We start from the raw sequence: 20,229 nt of genomic DNA, 5'->3' as shown, positions 1-20,229 counted from the left end.
TCACAGAGAGAGACAAAGGAATGCAGTCCTATCAAATAATGGTGTCGCTCCGAGTAAAGTTTCACCCCCTCTCCTATTATACGTCATCCCTACATTGGCTGATCTTTGCTTTTTGCCTCTGAGCTTTCTGTTCTACTACAGTGGAACCTCTACTTATGGACGTAATCAGTTCTGGAAGTCCGCCCGTAAGTCGATCCGGGTCAATGGAAGTGCCATTGTGCACAGGTGCATTTGACAGCAGCGCGCTTTTGCGCATGTGCAGACGGTGGCAGCACGCTTCTGCGCATGCGCAAACAGCAGAAGTTGCTCCTGCGTGTGCGCGAATCGGTATTTACTTCCGGGTTTGTCGCGGTCACAACTTGGATTGGGCCCAAGTAGAGGTGGTCGTAAGTAGAGGTTCTATTGTACTCTCAATGCACTCTGAGTCCTGGGAGAAGAGGGGTCAAGAATGCTTTCCAAAGACACTGAGTCTGTCAGCTGTCTCTGCCCCTGTGTTTCTTCTTCCTGCTGTTCTTCTCCCAATATTTCCCAGCTTCTCCTCTCTGCAGCCTCTGAACTATGCCCTTCTGCAAACCACTGTTCTAAATCTATACTGTCCTCCTGTTCTCGGGAAGGTTCAGGAAAAGAGGGACGGTCTGCACCCTTCCTCCTCAGTCCAGCCCCTGACAGCTGGACTAGATGCGCCCCTTTGGCCTGATTCAGCCAGGTCCTTAATTTAGCCCAGGGGCTGAACACAGTTCACAACCCTTGCTTCACAGCCTAGGGTATTTATTCATTTATTCTCATTTACACCCCACCTTTTTCTCCAAGGAGCTCAAGGTGGGGCTCATCATTTTCCTCCTTTAGTCTCCACAACAATCCTGCAGGGTAGGTTAGGCTGAGAGGCAGTGACTGGCTCTCCAGGACACACCCAGTAAACTTCATGGCCAAGTTTGGATTAGAACCCTTTCTTAGTCACACTCTAACCACTACACCACACTGTCTCCGGGCTTCCCCTCCCCTGACTTCAAAGGTTGTTCACCATTGCTGCGATATTGCCACGCAGACGCTAGGTGTCCTGCTTGCCATTTCCTCGCGCAAACGGACGTGGCTGAAACCACTGGTGGAATGTGAAGATGGGTTTGTTCCAGAGAAAAGAAGAAATGGACATTGAAAAATGGGTGTCAGATGTTCAGGACATAGAGAAATATTGTCTCCTGATAGGGAACACCCCCCCTTACAATCTGAGAACCCATCCATCACCAAATAAATAAAAATTATAATCAAAGAACAGAGTGACTCGGAAACCTGGAAGGCAGGTGATAAACTCACTTTCCGCGAGAGGCGATAAATCAATGAGCTAAACTTTTTTATTCGCTGTTAATGCCTAAGAACTGAGGCCCTGGGTAAGCGGAATAGACAAAACTGCGTTGCAAGAATGGGGTGCCAAATGGTTTCCCCCGCCTCCTTCCTATAATTGGAGGCGGCATCCCTGAACAGGCAGCGTCGCTCAATGGACACCATCCAAGTGCTGGAAGGTTTGTGGTGTCACTGCTGAGCCTAATGGGGAATTGCAGGGAGGATGTTGGGTTGTTTTTTTTTTGCAAAGTAATAGCATTGTTGAAAGCAGTTAGGATCAAGGGTAGCTTGTCAGCAGTGTGGCTTTCAAGGCAGGCTGCAGAGTGCAGAGGTTTCCTTCTCTGGACTGGATGCTGTTCGTCAGCCCAGGTGCTGCTCTCCCAGGAAACAGATTTAAATGTTAGCAAAATAGGAAACAGAGAATCAGGCTTTCCGGGAGGTTGATTTAACAGGTTGACTTAAAAAGTTGGGATATAAATGTAATACATCTTAAGGCAGCCCTGTTCAGGGAAGTTTTTAATATGTAACGCTGTACTGTTTTAACACTTGATTGGGAGCCGCCCCGAGTGGCTGGGGTATAATGGGGTATAAATAATAAATTATTATTATTATAAACAAACATATAAAATTCAGCAAGTGGTGGTCTATATTCCTTCAGACCAGGCCCTGAGAATAACACTGAAGTCCAGCTCTGAGGGCCTTCTGGCGGTTCCCTCCCTGTGAGAAGTGACGTTACAGGGAACCAGGCAGAGGGCCTTCTCAGTGGTGGCGCCTGCCATCAGATGTCAAGGAAATAAACAACTCTCTGACTTTTAAAAGACATCTGAAGGCAGTCCTGTTTAAGGAAGTTTTAATGCTTGATGCCTTACTGTGTTTTAATGTGTTGGAAGCCATCCAATCAGATGGGCAGCAATAACAACAGCAACAACAATGATAAAAAACGTGAAAAGGGGGTTATTTTGCCCACAGAAGCAAGAAGACCAAGGAAGAGGGGAGATGGAGAGAAGGTGGAACTTCTCAACTCATATTTCTGCCTTGGTCTTCTCCAATGAGGGGAATTGTGTTTGGTCTGGGGGAAGTACAGTAGCAACCATACCCCCCTGATTCATTGATCAATGTTCACAATCTGGGAAAGCATGGTGGCAGTGTAGATTTCTGCCCCCTAGAAGAAAACTTGTAGATATGGTGCTCGTCATGCCGAAGATGGAGCAGGCTTTTTCTCTGCTGCTGTGCACACACAGGGCTAGAAACCTTGGTGAACATTGTGGGGAAGGAGATTTCCGTTTGATGGCAGGAGAAGGTTCCTAGCAGTTAGAGCTTTTCTGACAGTGGAGCAGTCCATCTCAGCAGGCAAGGGCCTCTTCTTCCCTGGCGGTATCTAAGCAGAGGCTGAATAGCTACCTTGCCATGTGTTCTGTCAATGCACCCTACATGGTAGAATCCGCAGTGAGCCGGGGATTGCTATAGATGTCCTCTGGGGTCTCACCCAGCCCTATAATCCTGCAATCCCTTCTCTGCAGCTGGCAGTGCATCTGATGGAGACAGAAACTCTCTTTTCTCTCTGTGTTGCACATTTCCCGACTTATTAATAGGAGGAGGAAGCAGCTGATCCGTTGACCTCAGATTCTCCATCCACTGGCTAATTGAGGCTCCGGCAGCAGTCTGTGGCCCTGGGGCGTTGCCACGAAGGGAGTAAATGATGGAGAAGAAGCTGCAATTTCCAGGGATTGGGGAAGTGTTCTTCGCCTCCTATTATAATGTGCGAACAATGGTCAAGTGCCTGAGTCCCCCGTCAGCAGACGCAGCTCCGCTCCTCACCCTCCAGAATGAAACGGATTACAAGTGTATCATTAATACACCGGGCCCCTGACAGTGCTCGACAGATTTAATTTTGGTGCCGAGATGAGTGGCACTGGGATTCTCCCTCACCTCCACGCTGGAAATGAAAAACAGATTCCGCTCGCAACCAGTAAATATTGGGGGCTTAAGCAAATAGAAAGTCAAGAAGGAAAAAAGCAATTTTCCTCCAGCTTCAGTCTCAATATGTCTAATGTGAAAGGTTGTGTGCTGCCTGATGGATTCATCTTCAATTATATCATGCCTTTGAATTTATGTGGCCTTGGCTCTTTAAAAGCAGATAGAGAGGGAGAGAGAGAGAGAAGCAGAGTGTTGAGATCGAGCAAGGCTTTCAGGTAACCTAGGGATAGACTCCACATGGAGCTGCCCTCAAATGACTCAGAAACTTCCCTTGGCCCAAAATGCAGCTTGGCTTCTGTTTAGTTCTCAGCTAATTGCTGTTGTGCTCAAGTCCTGCTCCCATTGGAGAATGTGGCTGGCCCCTATGGGGCAGGATCCTGGACTGATCCATCAGCTAGACTCGTCTAAAGTTCTCCTCTATACTTTTTACCTGGATGTAGCTTTTGAAGCATGGCGTATTATTTGCTACAAGGAAAACATCAGGAAAACAATTACACGGGAGGGATGAACAGGTTGGGATAAGGAAAAAATTCTAGCTGCTTTTCTCTCCATCTCATCACACCCCCTTTGCTACATCTTTTCTATCTCTATATCTTTGCCTCCTTCATTTGGGGGGGGGGGCTTATTTTTTCCAAAGGGAAGACACACTACGAAAAAGAGAGGATGGCTGGGCACAGGTGGGAGGGGGGGGTAGAGGTGAGCCTTGAATGCTCAACATCACCCCCAGTTACAGGAAATGATAATGATAAAACTCAGCCTGATCCTTTCAGAAAAAAAAGGTTGATGGGGCCATAAACAACTCAATCCCATTAGTTAGGAGAGCTTTACAGCTCCGCCTGGTCAAAACTTCAGGAGCGAGAGCCACGGTTCCGAGACCCAATGGCTGACCTCAATATGCGCAACCATGTCTCGGTTTTATGGGTTGGGATTACAGCTTGCGGACGGCTGAATTGGAAAGCCTGAAAAAAAGCAGAGTGCTCAGCAGAGAGGAGGAGGAGGAAGAAGAAGAAGAGGAGGAGGCTGCACCAGGTGGTGGTGGTGGGATGACCTCTTAACTACTGCCCCCCACTGCCCACAAACACTAGAATGTGGGGGGGGCAGTGGCTGGGTCAAGAGGTCTATCTTCATTCTCAGCTTCAGCTTCATCTCCACCCCTCAACCACACGGTGATTATAATGCAAGCTGAGATCACCCTTCTGCCACTCGTATAGTCTAAGGGGAAGGGGAGGCTGTTGAGTTAAGAGACCACCCGTCTTCTCTGTCTGGTGTGATTGTGCAGGGGTGAGGCCACCCCTCTACATCTCTGTGGCCGCAGGGCAGGGGGAGACTGCCAGGTCAAGAGGGTGACCCAACACCACTAGGGCAGGGGGAGGCAGCTGGGTCAAGAGGCCGCCGCAGCATCATCTGGCTCTGGTTTGCCTCCACAGTGGCTTCCGAATGCCAGTTGCTGGGGAGCCTGAATCCTGGGGGTTTCTCTTTGGGTCATCTATTTGCCCACCACGAGAACAGGATGAAGGACTAAATGGGCCACTGGTCTGATCCACCAGGGCTCTTCTTGGTGCTATAGGGGGCTGATAGCCCCCACACCTGTCTACTTTGCCCTAATCCCCTACGGCATTTGCCAGCCGCATTCAAAAGTGCTTTTAAAGAGAGGAGAGGGGGAAGGAGCTGTGCTATGGAAGGTTTAGGATGGCCGAGACTTGGCTACTTGCTCATGATGATTACTGCTGATAGTGGCAATAGGCCAGTTATACGTAGTTCTGCTTTCAATTTTGGGGCTGGCTGGGGCTGATGGGAGTTGCAGTTCAAACGTCAGGTGGGTACCAGGTGGCAGAAAGCTGTGCTACCATCCTGACTCTTACTAGCCGCATTATTTCGCCGCTCCAAATTCCTTTCCTTGGACCCTCCTCCTCCTCCCTCCATTAATAATCAAACTCTCCCAAGCCTTAAATCATTGTTAAAACCACCTGGTTAGAACTCCCCACCCCCCTTTCCCAGCCTGAAACTTCGAATAAAGAATCCCTGTTATAAATAATTGGGTACAAGCATGAATACTAAGTGGCTTGGCATATTTCACAGGAAAGGGATAATGGGGGATCTGTCTGCTCCTTGTCTTGCTTAAAGCACAGAGAAATCCCGGGCCTCGTAGATCAGCGAGGTCCAACAATTCCCTCTCGTGTTCTTCTGTTTCACAGCATGGGAAAGGGGAAGGAAGGAAACTGCTCGGGGGTTTCCACAGGCATCTGGTTGGTAAGAAGGTGATGCTGGACTAGGACCCATGTACCTATGGGACCGCCTCTCTTGGTATGCCCCACGGAGGACCTTAGGTCCATAAATGACAACATTTTGGAGGTCCCAGGTCACAAGGTGGTTAGATTGGTCTCAACTAGGGCCAGGGCCTTTTCAGTACTGGCCCCGAATTGGTGGAATGCTCCGTCACAAGAGACCAGGGCCCTCCGGGACTTGACATCTTTCCGCAGGGCCTGCAAGACAGAGCTGTTCTGCCTGGCCTTTGGTTTGGACTCAGTCTGACACTTATGTTTCCCTCCCCTTATGGTCTTGATTTATTGGCTACTTTAAAATGAGGCTGCATTTTAAATTGCATTTTAACCTGTATTTTAAATTGATTTCACCCCCTCTCTTTCCCCCCTATTAATGTTTTTACTGTGATTTTATTGGTGTTAGCCACCCTGAGCCTTGCTCTAGCCGGGGGGGGGGTATAAATAAAATAATAATAATAATAATTAATAATAATAATTATTATTATTATTATGACCATTGAGCGGATCCAGCAGGCTCTTCTTAGTTCCTATGTGTTGTGGTCAGTGCTCCCCCTCCCCCCAGAATAGGTGCCATAACTCAACATGAAGTTGTTACAGTAAATTGCTGGCTGACTCGCGGCAGCCCTGAACAGATGCCAGTTTGACAACAGCCATGTTCACTGCCTGCGGAGGTGCTAAAAACTACAACAAGCTGTCTCCCTAGCTGGTTTGGGAGTCGACCTTGGTTCTGGCGCAGGTCAAATAACTGCGCCCCTGCCTCCCTTATTCTCTTGGATTCAGGCAGATGACTAGGACAGCTCGGAAGGGTCATCACGCAAACACGTGTGTGGGCCATGGGAGAGGCCTTGCTGGAAGACTTAAAGCCCTCCGTTGCTACACAGGAGATGGGGTGAAAGAAAAGAAATACAAATTGGCCCTGCCCCATAGCTTGACCAATTGTAGCTAGGAGCTAGATCTAAAGGCAAAAATTGGGTTGGGGGGAGCATTGGCTTGCAATGGTTGCCTTCTGAGTGGTGCCAGACCTACACTCCAGCATGCTCCAGCTGGAAGAAAGCACTGGCTGTGGTTTTATGGTTTTCTATTCTACATTTTGTGATTGCATTTTAGTTTGCATAACCCACTGTTTGGCCTTAGAGAGGAGGGCTGCTTGCCCTCCTGCCCAGCCACTATGATCTCTAGAAGGGGACCTTCTGGTGGTACCAAGAGCTCGCTGGGTCCACCGTAGCAGGGCCTTCAGTGTTGTGGCCCCTTTGGCATGCAATTTGTAACAGCTGGAGATAGGGCATGCTCAATTGTCTCAGGCTGAAGAAGGCCCCAGCATCTGCTACCTAGTACTTTAAAAAAATTGAGAAGTTGAGTATTGGGGAACGTGTGCACTAAAGGAAACTTAAATTCTGTGCTAAGGTAATCTAAATTCTGTACTTTAAAAAGAAAGGAGAGTTCAGTTCTGCAATTTATTTGGCCATGGGGAGAGATAAGGCACTATGCAAGCTTCTGAAAGCACTCCTCCCATGCATTTTGCATTTTATACAAAAACTCCACCGGCTTTCGAGGACCCTCTCCCCTCTCCAATCGTCATTTGCATACCTTCAAACATAGCTTCACAACATTAAGGACTAGAAACTTGCTCTAGGTTTTTTTTTTTAAGGGGGAAGATTCTCATGAAGCTGAACTCCCAGCTGTGAGCTTTCTGTGCTGCTGGAGATCTGTGGTTCACACACAACCTTGCCGCTGGGTATTTAAATTCAGGAGGCTTTCAAGTGGATTTCCATATGAATGAAGCATTACCACAGCTAGGAGGGCGCTGCGGAAATGATTGCCCAGACGCTGGCGCGATAAAACGCTTCTCATGCATTTTCATCCTAAGGCCACCTGTCACCAAAGACAGGCTTTCCATTGCTTCCCACCACATGCCTGATATCCATCTCTGGAATATATTGCCACCTCGATAAGGTACCGGTCGGGAGGTGTGGGTCTGTGCCTCGAAGCTGCAGAGATACTGCCTCTCATGCCCCAATTAGGCAGTGTCAGACGAGGGGTTATTTATACCCTGGAGTGCAGGGTGTAAATCTCCTCTACCATTGCTTCTCTGTGGGCTCCTTTGCACTGCCACAGAACACACAGGACTGGACGCCATTCCTTCCGATCTCTCCCCTTCCCCTCCTCATTAATTGTTGTCCGCTCTGAGACACCCCACCCCCACCCCCACCCCCCACCTGCAAACACTGCTAATTTCCCCACAAACTTCCTCTCCAAGTTTTGACATTATTAATTATTAGTTACTGATTGCATTTATATCCCGACTTGTTTTTAGTTCAAGGTGGCGTACGTGGTTCTCCCCGCCTCATTAAATCGCTGGCCGTGGTCCTGAAACGCGCACCTAGACCCCTGTCCAAGGTGCTGATCTCACATCACCTTCCTTGATTTCTGCTGCTCCAGAGGGTAGGGCCTGAACCAATGGATTCAAATGGCAAGAAAGGAGATTCTGACTAAACGTTATGACGGACTTTCCGGTGGTAAGAGCTGTTCGATGGTGAAACAGACTGCCTTGGAAGGTGGTGGATTCCCCTTTGTTGGAGGTTTTTAAACAGAGGTTGAATGTCCCTCTGTCAGGGATCTTTCAGCTGTGATTCCTACATTGGCTGGGGGTTGTACTACTACTACTACTACTACTACTACTACTACTACTGCTACTACTACTACTAGCACCACCACTAATACTATATTATTTATACCCCTCCCATTTGGCTGGGCTTCCCCAGCCACTCTGTGCGGTTTCCAACAAAATATTAAAATACAGTAATGCATCAAGCACTAAAAGTTTCCCTAAACAGGGCTGCCTTCGGATGTCTTCTAAAAGTCTGGTAGTTATTTTCCTCTTTGACATCTGGTGGGAGGGCATTCCACAGGGCGGGTGCCACTACTGAGAAGGCCCTCTGCCTGGTTCCGTGTAACTTGGCTTCTCACAGTGAGGGAACCTCCAGAAGGCCCTCAGAGCTGGACCTCAGTGTCCAGGCAGAACGATAGGGGTGGAGAATGTGTCCTTTTATTTAAAATGCATCTCTGGGTTATTTGTGGGGCATAGGAATTCGTTTATTCCACCCTCCCCCAAATAAAGTCCAGCCCCCATAAGGTCTGGAGGACAGTGGATCGGCCCCCTGCTGAAAAAGTTTGCTGACCCCTGGAATGATCCTCTTGACCCCTTCCAACCCTACAGTTTTATGATTCCACGATCCTGTATGTAGTCCCATATGAGGTGAGACGATAGAGGGATACAAAATTAGGCATGGCACGGAGAAAGCAGGTAGAGGAAAAAGGGTTTTCTCCCTCTCTCATTACCCTAGAATCCAATGGGCACCCAATGAAGCTGGAAGATTCAGGACAGACAAAACTCTTTCATGCCATACATTGTTAAACTGTGGAACTCACTTCCACAGGAGGGAGTGATGGCTACCAGAAGTGCTCTTGTGCTTGCCTCCTGCTTGTGAGCTTCTTGTTGGGGCATCTGGGTGGCCACTGTGAGAACGGGAGATGGGCCACTGGCCTGATCCAGCTGCCTCTTCTGATGCTCTCAATAGGCAGAGTGATCAGTACCCTTGCTGCTCACTGTATTCCTTTAAGTTCTCCAGTTCCCCATATCGCTCATCTGTAACAAGAAGCAGATATTTATTGACCCGTCTTCTAAGGATCCTCTGGATTTATTGAGCTGAGAGGCAAATATTGACAGCTCTACGTCCCATTGAGACATGGAGTCGATTTGCATATTATTTCTCCCCTCATTTGTTTTCGTTCGAGATCAGTGAAAACCAATCTCGCCCCGAGCTTTTCGGCAGACTCGCCTCCCACCCCCCTTGAAGCTGGGAGAGAAGAAGAGGCCAATTTTATGACCTTTGCAGATTTAGGAAAAGGAACTTGTGCTAAGCGGGTTTATTTAGAGATGTTTGTCAGGCTCAGCAGGGCCCATTGTTATTGCTGTCCTCATTATTTTACTAATCTGCCTCAATTTGCAATGAAAAGTGTTTTATTCTTCATATCTCCAAAAAGCTCTCTGTAGGAGTTATGATTCTGTCCGAGGGGCACACAATCCCCTACTGAGGACTGAGTCTATTCAAAACACACACACACACACACACACACAAAATCACAAATGGAAATTATGAACCTTCGTTTTTTGCTTTTACATGGATGTATTTTAATATAAGATGCTTAGAGAATGTAGTTATTCGGAGGCATCATATAAATACCCCTGAGAAATGCATGATAAATAAACCTGTATAGTCCAATGTCTTTGTTATTCTGCATAATTTAGGCAGGTTTTGCTATGCGCAGGAGGTCAAGAACAGCAAAGCCCCCTCCCTAACTAATGGAAATGCAATTCTATCATCTCTGCCTGCACTTTTCCATGCAGATCTCTGCAACCTTAAGGACTGGAAACTTGATTCTTTTTAAATACAAAATGAAATATGAGTTTCCCTGAAAGCTGAATTCCACATCAATTGCATTTTCATAACACTGCTCTGGAATTATTAGGACAACTTCCATAGGCCTTAATATATTGACCATTTGTTCTGAGTTATTCTCCTGCTAGTACGCAATTGATGAAAGAGTAGATTTGATCGCACTTAAAAATCCCTCCAAACTAAAATAAAAAAGCACCAAGGTCTTAACAGAAAAAAATACTTAAACATGATTCAGTCTTATTTACCAGCTTGTGGGTTGGCATGGAAATGCCTTTTCATTAACCACTATAACCACTATACCATAAAGGTCCAGTCGCGGACGACTCTGGGGTTGTGGCGCTCATCTCGCTTTACTGGCTGAGGGAGCCGGCATACAGCTTCTGGGTCATGTGGCCAGCATGACTAAGCCGCTTCTGGCGGACCAGAGCAGCACATAGAAATGCCGTTTACCTTCCCGCCAGAGTGGTACCTATTTATCTACTTGCACTTTGATGTGCTTTTGAACTGCTAGGTGGGCAGGAGCTGGGACTGAACAATGGGAACCTTTTGATCAGCAAGCCCTAGGCTCTGTGGTTTAGACCACAGTGCCACCGCGTCCCTATTCACTATACCATACCGACTCTCAAATAATAATATAAGTAGATTTGCCTTGAGAAAAGCAGGTTATGATTTTTAACACTAAACAAACAGGGGAATATGTATAGGTTTTTATTATTATTATTACTAAAAGCACAGGGCCAGGTGGGAGGTAAAGGGTCAAGGCACAGCAAAAGTTGTTGAGCTTATTTTGGGAAATCATAGCTAACTATACCCCGCAGAAGGGGACATTATGGGAGGCGGGCTTCTCCTGGGGGCGCAGAACCTCCCCTGCTCCCCCTGGCTATGCCCATGGCGACCACTCCTTCCCCTTAGCAGCATCTCTGCTTGAAACTGCACCCTCCCCCCTGCTCCTTAGCAGTTGCTCAGCAAAGACCCGGATTCTGGGCTCTGGGTCCCTGCCGAATCCTGCCCAGAGAGTGTAATTGGAAATGTCACAGAAAAGAAGCGAGCCTGGCGAAGGAGTCTCTGTGTAATGCAGATGCACTTCCTTCAAAGAACGCCTCTTTAATGAGATTGAATTCTAAGGAGAGAGATAGGCATGCATGAGAGAGAGGACAGTTACTATAGCAGATATTTCAGCACAAATGCCAGAGAAGAAAGAGAAATGGAGCATTGTGAGAAGCCTTTGTGTTATTGCCAGGCTCTCCAGTTTCATTGAACTGAAAGTGAGGCTGCATTGAAAGAGATGAGAGAGAAGGCGGAGGAGGTGGTGGGAGTGGGGGCGGGGGGAGAATTGACAGCTTCTCATCCCCACCCCCATTTTATTTTATTTTATTATTATTTTGCCCACTAAAATATCACGCCGCTTTTCTTTAAACTTTGTAAGCTAAGTGGGGATGTTGGAAACACAGAAGGTATTCTGCACAACAGCCCAAGCGCGAGAGGCCCTTTCCTCCATAGTACTACAACATCAGGGGAAGAGTTCAGTGGTAGAGCACCTGCTTGGCATGCAGAAGGGCCCAGGTTCAATCCCAGTGGCATCTCCAGGACTGGGAGAGACCCCATCTGAAATCCTGGAGAGGAACTGCCGGTCAGAGGAGACAATACTGAGCTCGAAGGACCAACAGCTTGACTGAGTGTAGTGAATTGTTGTGGCTCAATGGAAGAGCACCTGCTTGGAATGCAGAAGGAGCCAGGTTCAATCCCCAGTGGCATCTCCAGGTAGGACTGGGGGAGACAAGGTCTGAAATCCTGGACAGCTGCTGTCCATCAGTGTAGAATTTCAACCGGGGAATTTTTGTGGCCTAAGGAGGAAAGGCTGCTGCCCTCTCCCCTTATCCTGAATTCCTGAATGCTCAAGTCTAACTTTCAGGCTTCCCATAGAGGTGCCTAGTCAGCTGCTGTGAGAACAGGATGCGGAACTAGATGGGCCATTGGCCTGATCCAGCTCTGGGCACCATAGTTTGAGGGGACATTGACAAGCTGGAATGTGTGCAGAAGTGATCAAGGGTCTGGAATCTAAGCCATATGCGGAACGGTTGCAGGAACTGAGCATGTTTAGCCTGGAGAAGAGAAGACTGAGAGGTGATATGATCTGAAGGGTTGTCATGAGGAAGATGGAGCAAGCTGGTTTTCTCCTGCTCTGGAGGGTAGGACCCGAACCAATGGCTTCAAGTTGCAAGAAAGGAGATCCCAGCTCAACATTAGCAATAGCTTGTTAGTGTTTGAAAAAGAAAAAGGTTCTGACCTCCTTTTTACTCCTTGGCCTGGTCCTCAGACCCTAGTTGGCACAAACTAGTCCTTAAGAAAGAGTGCTTTGCAGAATGCTGCTTTTATTCTTAAAAGGTCTTCTTCTCCAACCACAACTGACAGCTTTTACACACACCAAAGGCAACCAGCTTTCTACCATCCAACCAACCCACACCCAACACTAACATTGACCACTCTATATATACAGGTACAATTTGGTGAAAGGTTGCAGGAGTCGCTGACTCATCCTGACTTAGTTCTTTTAGCATTAAAGAAACAGCGGCCAATTTTTAGCCGTGACATAGCTCTCTGGCAGGAAGAGCTCTTTGACAATGGAATGGACTTCCTCGGAAGGTGGTGGACTCTCCTTCCTTGGAGGCTTTTAAACAGAATCTGGAGGGGCGGCATATCTGTCAGAGATTCTTTTGTTGTGATTCCTCCATTTCAGGGGGTTGGATTAAATGACTCTCCCAACTCTATGATTCTGTGACTCCTGACATCAAATTTGCAGGCATTCTGGGGGGTGCGGTGGGAAAAGGAGTTGAGGTTCTGTGTGACAGAGTGTGCTGTAGGGAATGTATCCGAGGGAAAACACAAGACATTAGCTTGCTGGTTTTCTCATTTGGAGGAAATGTACCCAGTGGCCCCAAGAGGCCTTGCGATTCATCTTGGCCCGTCAAGGGAGAGGCTCAGAGGATGGAGGCTCCATTTACCGGTTGGACTAGCAAGCAGCGCATGAATATTCATGTCTGAGGTTCTCGCCTGAATAATGATGGCATCCTTAGCCCGATTAAGTGGGGCATGCAGATACATTTGTTAGCCACTTTTGAGGTAACACCAACCCCTGCACAGGGCACATTAAGTATTCCAGGGATCATGGAAGGAAGGTGGTAATTAAGACATGATATGCAACGGGATCTGCTGGAGAGCAAACACAGGGGAGAGGCAATTCTGGGCTTCTGAGCAAGAATTTCTCATTTTGCTGCTCAGTGCTCTAAGTTCGGGAGACATCTTTTTTATATATAAAAGGACATAGGGGCAGGCAAGGGGAACATGATGAGATATGGGCAGACATGGACTGGGGCAGAGGACAGCAAGCAAAGCTTGATGGGGGCTTTCCTGGAGATGAAGGTGCCCATTACTAGACAGAATAGATAGATAGATAGACAGACAGACAGACAGACAGACAGACAGATAGATAGACAGACAGACAGACAGACAGACAGACAGACAGACAGACCGACAGACAGACCGACCGACAGACCGACAGACAGACAGACAGACAGACAGACAGATGATACATAGTGCATAGGTCCCCCCCCCCCATTGTGAAGATTGCAAAACTTTTCTATTGTGCAGGGAACATATAAAAATATACACATTGAGATTAAGATAAAATATCCAAAATATTGGCTAGGTACCTCTTAATACTCCTTTATGGATCACTGCCTTGTCGTGGCGAAGGGGCTTGAATAACTCAGAGAAGCTATGAGCAGGGCCACCCAAGACGGACAGGTCATAGCCGAGAGTTTAGACTAAATGTGATCCACCTGGAGAAGGAAACTGGCAAACCACTCCAGTATTTTGCCAAGAAAGCTCCATGGACACAAAAAAGGAGAAGCTTTGAGAAGAGAGTTTCCAAGGCATGCTCTGGTTCATGGGGTCACAGAGAGTCGAAGACGACTAAGACGACTAAAGAACAACCTCTTAATGCAGTTATTTTGCATGGTTAAAATGTGGAACCCGCTGCTGCAGGAGGCATCCAATTTGGATGGTTTTGAAGAGGGTTGGACAAATTTTTTAGGGAAGAAGGCTTCTGAGGGTCACTGCTTGCAATCGCTATGCTCTGCCTCCACGGTCAGAGGCAGCAATGCTTCTGAATACCAGTTGCTGGAAACCGCAGGAGGGGAGAGATGCTGTTGTGCTGGGGTCCCGCTTGCAGGTTTCCCCACAGGCATTCAGTTGACCACTGTGAAAACAGGATGCTGGACTAGACAGGCTATGGCCTGATCCTCCCTGCAGACTATTCTCACGTTCTCCAGATGTGGTTGGTCTAAAGGTCCAGTGATGTTTGTGAACTGTTCATTGAGTCTGCCAAAGTTCACCCCTTCATGGAGGATGAAACTATCAACAGCTGCTGGCTGCAATGGCTGTGCTTTGCCACCACTGTCAGAGGCAATATGTCTCTGAAGGCCAGTTGCTGGGATCGTAAGTGGGCAGGGTGCTATGGCGCTCAGGTCCTGCTTGCAGGGTTTTCCTTGGGGCATCTAGATGGCCACAGGTTGCTGGACTAGATTGGCCCTTGGACTGATCCAGCTCCTTATGTTGGTGGGCTTGAACCCACAACCCTGAGATTGTCATGGACTGGCTGGATGCAGAGGAGAGGTGGGAGACACCAGCCCAGAAACCCCCTGGGGAACTCCCAGGGGAAGAAGGCTCTGAATCAAGGGATTGGTTGTGGGACGGCACAGTAGTGAGTGGCTAAAAGGAGAAGAGGGAGCAGAGTGGGAGGAGGAGGTGCCAGCAGAAGAGGTGCCACAGGAAGAGGCTGTGGCAGAGAGCAGTTCAGACTTTGAGGCTGAAGCAGAGGCTGGATAGGAGGGTGGCCAAGAGGAAGAATGGAGACAGGGAGTCTCCCCCTCCTGCTGTGACCAGCTCCCCTCCCCGCTGGTCTCCTAGAACTTGCAGAGAAATAAAACGGGCAGAGCACAGGGCGGGACCTTCAATCCTCACAGCTGCTTCATTGGGGCAAGACCCAACTGAGACTACTAGCCTTGAGTTGTGGTTGTCTCCTTAAATTCACAGTGAGTGAACTTCATTGGCCTCGAGTGAGTTATCGCTTTGCTGATGACCTAGGCCTGACTCCAGCCCTAACACTCTACCAGCTGAGTTATCCGAAGAGTGTGCCATTCGGGAATGTTATGTTTGTGGCTGTAAGTGGTTTTAAACTGTTGTTGTGCTTTGGAAGTTGGAACCTGCCTTGGAACCTTAAAGGTAAAGGGACCCCTGACCATTAGGTCCAGTCGTGGCCAACTCTGGGGTTGCGGCACTCATCTCGTTTTATTGGCTGAGGGAGTTGGCGTACAGCTTCCGGGATGTGTGGCCAGCATGACTAAGCCACTTCTGGTGAACCAGAGCAGTACACTGAAACGCTGTTTACCTTCCCGCCGGAGCGGTACCTATTTATCTACTTGCACTTTGATGTGCTTTTGAACTGCTAGGTTGGCAGGAGCAGGGACCGAGCAACGGGAGCTCACCCCGTCGTGGGGATTCGAACTGCCGACCTTCTGATTGGCAAGTCTTAGCCTCTGTGGTTTAACCCACAGCGCCACCTGCGTCCCTCCTTGGAACCTTAGGGTGAAATAAATAAGTAATCTGGAGGTACTGCATCCCAGATCTAGAAGGTGCTGCATGACTCATTTGCCACAAAAGGTTTTGATGGCTCCATCCCTTAGAATCTGCAGTGGTTTTGCAGGGCCACCCCAAGTCATCCATTGCCCAGAAGGTAACACATTGTACTAGAACTAGAAGCTGCATTTTGGTTGCACAGTTGCTGACAGGAGTGAGGCCTTGTCAGTGTAGAACACCTGGTTGCCCATTTGCTACTGGGCCGAGTTCAAGGTCTTACTATGAGTCTATAAAGTCCTTAAGAGCTTGGGACCAGTTTGTCTATGAGGTCACCTCACCCCATATTCGCCCCCTCAACCACTTTTATCAGGGGAACTGGCATTGTTACAGGTGCCACAGGATACCAGTTCTGCATCTGCAAGAAATCAATCTCTTAGGGTGGCAACACATGAACTTTGGAACTCCCTGCCTATTGATATCGAGCAGGAGCCTTCACGGTACTCTTTTTGGCACCTGTGATAAAACGTTTTCGTTCAGGCAAGCCCAGATGTTTAGAAAGCTGATGCAAGCTTCAGCTGAGATGGCTCAGCTGGTAGAGCATGAGACTCTTAATCTCAGGGACATGGGTTCGAGCCTACCTTGGGCAAACAATTCCTCCATTGGAGGGGTTGGACTAGATGACCCTTGTGGTCCCTTCCAACTCTATGGTTCTGTGAAGTTTTAGTTTGTTGTTATTTTAAATTTTTGAAACTTTAAAATTATTGTTGTTAATTTTTCTTGTTCATAATTTTATTGCTTTATCTTTTTTTTGCAAACCGCTTTGAGGGGGTTCCTTTAAAAAAAACCCACACTAAACAAGTGGTGTATGAATTTTATGGAATAAATAAATGATAAATAATTGGATGAATGCCCTTTGCATGGTGCCCTAATGACCCTCCTCTTGCTGGGTCATGCTGGTATCTGCAGGCAAGGTGTCTTGGGCAACATGATGCAGCTTTCTCGCCTTGGCGTTTGGGCCCAGCCTGATCTGATCTGACAGAAGCCGAGCCCAGATTACATTCCGGACTGGAGGTTAGTGTGATTTATTATCCCCCAAGCCCCTTTAACACGACAGAGCTTGCAAGCCGGTCCCGCAGAAAACGGCCTGCGTTTCCACCGCTCGTATAAATCATTTTACAGCGGGAGGAATGCAGGAATGGAAAACGTTAGCGCAGAATAAAGAATCCCCCAGGTTTCTCGCTAGTAAGCAGCAAGACAAGATAATCAATTTCTATAAGACAAAGCACCGGAGTAAAAAAAAAAAAAAGGAGGGGCAGTTTGAGAGGGGGAAGGAGAAAGGACAGAAATAAAAACGAAGCAGCAAAACAAATCAAGATACACAGCTCTTTCTCTCTCTCTCCCCATCCCCCCAAATTTGCTGTAAAAATGCCTTATCTTTGCCTTGGCTGTCAGAAATGAGAAGCAGTTAAGAGAGAAAGGGGAAGAAAGAGCTCAGGAGGGAGCTAAGGAGAGATCCATTGGGGCTAGCAGGCAAAAGTACTGTCCATTTTGCCCAAACATGGTTTGAAGCCTGCCAACATTTTTTTAAAAAAACTTTTTCACAAGCAGGGGTGGAGCAGGAATCAGCCCAGTCCAGTTTCTGCTGTCGGCGGAAGTCAGAACTTCTACTGATTTAGACAACGTCCGCCCATCGAGCCCTGCATCGTCTGCACTGGCTGGAAGGGGTTCTCCAGGGTTTCATGGGATCGGAGAACCATGGAGCTGGACGGGAAGCAAAGGGTCACCTAGTTCAATGTGCGGCGCTGCAGGAATCAGAGCTAATTTCAGGCAGGGGACGTCTCTAGCCGTCCCTGGAGATGCCACCCCTCTGGACCTCTCAAGGAGGAGGCACACGAAGGAGGCCCTCAGAAGATGATCTCAGGGTACGGGTGGGTTCATATGCAAAGAGGCGGTCCTCAAGGTATTGCGGTCCTGTGCCGTTTAAGTAAGAATCAGAATCCTGTTCTCATGTTTTGGAACAAAAAGGATGGTTTAAACAGGAACACAGGAAGTTGTCTTATACTGAATCTGACCATTGCAGCATCTCTCCAAGGTCTTCTTCTTCTTCTTCTTCTTGTTTCCCAACCCCTCCTGCAGATGCCATTGGGGATTGAACCTGTGACCTTCTGCATGCCATGCAGATGCTCTACCACTGAGCTAAGGGCCTTCCCAAAGAAGAGCATAGGAAAACACCTTACAGTTAGTTAGAATTTTGGCTTCAGCTAGCGTGGCGCTGTGGGTTAAAGCCTCAGCGCCTAGGACTTGCTGATCGAAAGGTCAGCGGTTCGAATCCCTGCTGCGGGGTGCGCTCCCGCTGCTCGGTCCCAGCGCCTGCCAACCTAGCAGTTCGAAAGCACCTCCGGGTGCAAGTAGATAAATAGGGACCGCTTACCAGCGGGAAGGTAAACGGCGTTTCCGTGTGCGGCTCTGGCTCGCCAGAGCAGCGATGTCACGCTGGCCACGTGACCCGGAAGTGTCTTCAGACAGCGCTGGCCCCTGGCCTCTTGAGTGAGATGGGCACACAACCCCAGAGTCTGGCAAGACTGGCCCGTACGGGCAGGGGTACCTTTACCTTTACCTTAGCTCAGTATTATCTGCACTGACTTGCAGAAAATCTCTAGGTTGGTTGGCAGGAATATTCCCAACCCTGTCTGCTGGGGTTTGAACTTGGGACGTTTGACATGCAAGGGAGCTGCTCTCCCACCTACATAGATTTCTGTCTCCTCGGCCAACTCACACCACTCACTGCCTCTGGACCAATTTCATTGGGACCTCGCTGGGACGGCTCCACAGCAATTTCCATTTCAAGCCAGTGATTTTGCAGCAGGATCCATCCCCACGGAGCCTGCTCAGCAGCTACAAGCGCTAACAAGGCAGAGATAGCCTTCTCAGCAAGCTTTCTGGGCATCCTAGAGGTGGCGAGAAACATCATTTCACCATGGCTAACCCTTTCAAGGACACAGGTGGTGCCATGGGTTAAACCACAGAGCCTAGGACTTGCCGATCAGAAGGTCAGAGGTTCGAATCCCCACAACGGGGTGAGCTCCCGTTGCTTGGTCCCTGCTCCTGCCAACCTAGCAGTTCAAAAGCACGTCAAAGTGCAAGTAGATAAATAGGTACCACTCCAGTGGGAAGGTAAACGGTGTTTCCGTGCGCTGCTCTGGTTCGCCAGAAGCAGCTTAGTCATGCTGGCCACATGACCCGGAAGCTGTATGCTGGCTCCCTTGGCCAATAAAACGAGATGAGCGCTGCAACCCCAGAGTCAGTCACGACTGGACCTAATGGTCAGGGGTCCCCTTTACTTTACCTTTAACCCTTTCAAATATTTCAAGCTGGAACCACTCACAAAGCCAAGGACCCATCTATACTGCACAACTGGTTTAAGCCTTACAGATGCTTTCTAAGCAACCCTGGGAATCACTCTTTTGTGAGTCCTGGACAATTCCTGGACAATCAGGGAAGGATGTTAATACAATTCAGTTTTTATTAAATGCAGTAAAGTAGATAATACTCCTTGCATTACAACAGGCTGAAAGCAGCACAAGCTGGAGCATTATCATCAAACTTATTATCCCCAAACATTACAAAAAATACCCATTTTCCCATAAACCTATTAGGTTGGCTTATATGCATTCTGTTACAATAAGTTCATTTAATCATTGTTACTATAGAGTGGATTTTTTCCAGGCAATTCACATATAATAGGAAATATCCTCCCCCCCTCCCCCCAGTTTTTAGCTATCTTCTCAAATTGAATACCAATGTTTTGGGTCTTTTTCTGGGACAACATCCTTCAGATAGCTGTGTGTCCATTTTTTAGGTTCTAAGGGTGTGTGTTGAAGCACGTGAACGTAAGCAGGTACTTGCTTGGTGTTAAATAAGGATCAGGCAGACTCAGCAATGGAGAATAAGAAGGTGAAGTTTATTGCCAGGCAATAAGGACCCAGTTTGGAATCTCTTCCAAAAGGAACTGGGACCCCGATTGACAGAAATCCAGAGGTCTTTATACCTGAGCAGATCACAGCAAATCATAGATCATGAGACAACCATGAGACAGTCACGATATTGTCAGCAAAAGAATAGCCAATTAGCCAGCTTCTTGCCATGCTACCAGCTCCTGGTCAAGCACTGGTTAAGCACGGAGTTCTAGTTCTGCTTTCCGATGCTCGAAGTGACGCTCTGTTTAACCTCTCCCCTAGTTATGACAGGACAGGGAGTTTGGAGATTTTGTGGTTTTGCTCTTCCTGTTCTGTGGATTAATTTAGCCTGTATCTGAGGGGATTTTGTACCAGAATCTCTGATTCACGTCTTCCCCTTGTCCAGGGTACACAGATATTTGTAGGGGAAAGGTCGGCTCTTAATTTTGCTGTTCCAAGCAATATGCAGTTAGCTAAGGCACAGCTTCCCTTTGATTCAAAATGGATTATAAAATACTGTAAGCCCTGATTATGTGTGAGCATATATGAATATATTGATCACTGAAAACTGATTATATG

At 47.9% G+C, this 20,229-nt stretch overlaps 1 long non-coding RNA gene across 2 annotated transcripts; it reads right to left on the bottom strand.

The window, feature by feature from the left end:
• Positions 1-1,294: 1,294 nt before the first annotated feature.
• Positions 1,295-15,278, bottom strand: LOC309359156. Of its 2 annotated transcripts, none has more exons than XR_014163744.1 (3): positions 15,120-15,278; positions 9,023-9,243; positions 1,295-1,715 (listed from the first exon to the last, which is right to left on the bottom strand). It is a non-coding gene; the product is annotated as an uncharacterized lncRNA (long non-coding RNA). The 2 variants fall into 2 exon arrangements; XR_014163745.1 differs by having other exon boundaries at positions 1,295-1,710; positions 9,027-9,243.
• Between the last annotated feature and the right edge of the window lie 4,951 nt (positions 15,279-20,229).

Source organism: Podarcis melisellensis (assembly GCF_964234715.1).
Source record: "Podarcis melisellensis genome assembly, chromosome: 16".
Lineage (NCBI taxonomy): Eukaryota > Metazoa > Chordata > Lepidosauria > Squamata > Lacertidae > Podarcis > Podarcis melisellensis.
The sequence above is the reverse complement of the archived record's forward strand: the minus strand, read 5'-3'. Positions and strand labels throughout refer to the sequence as shown.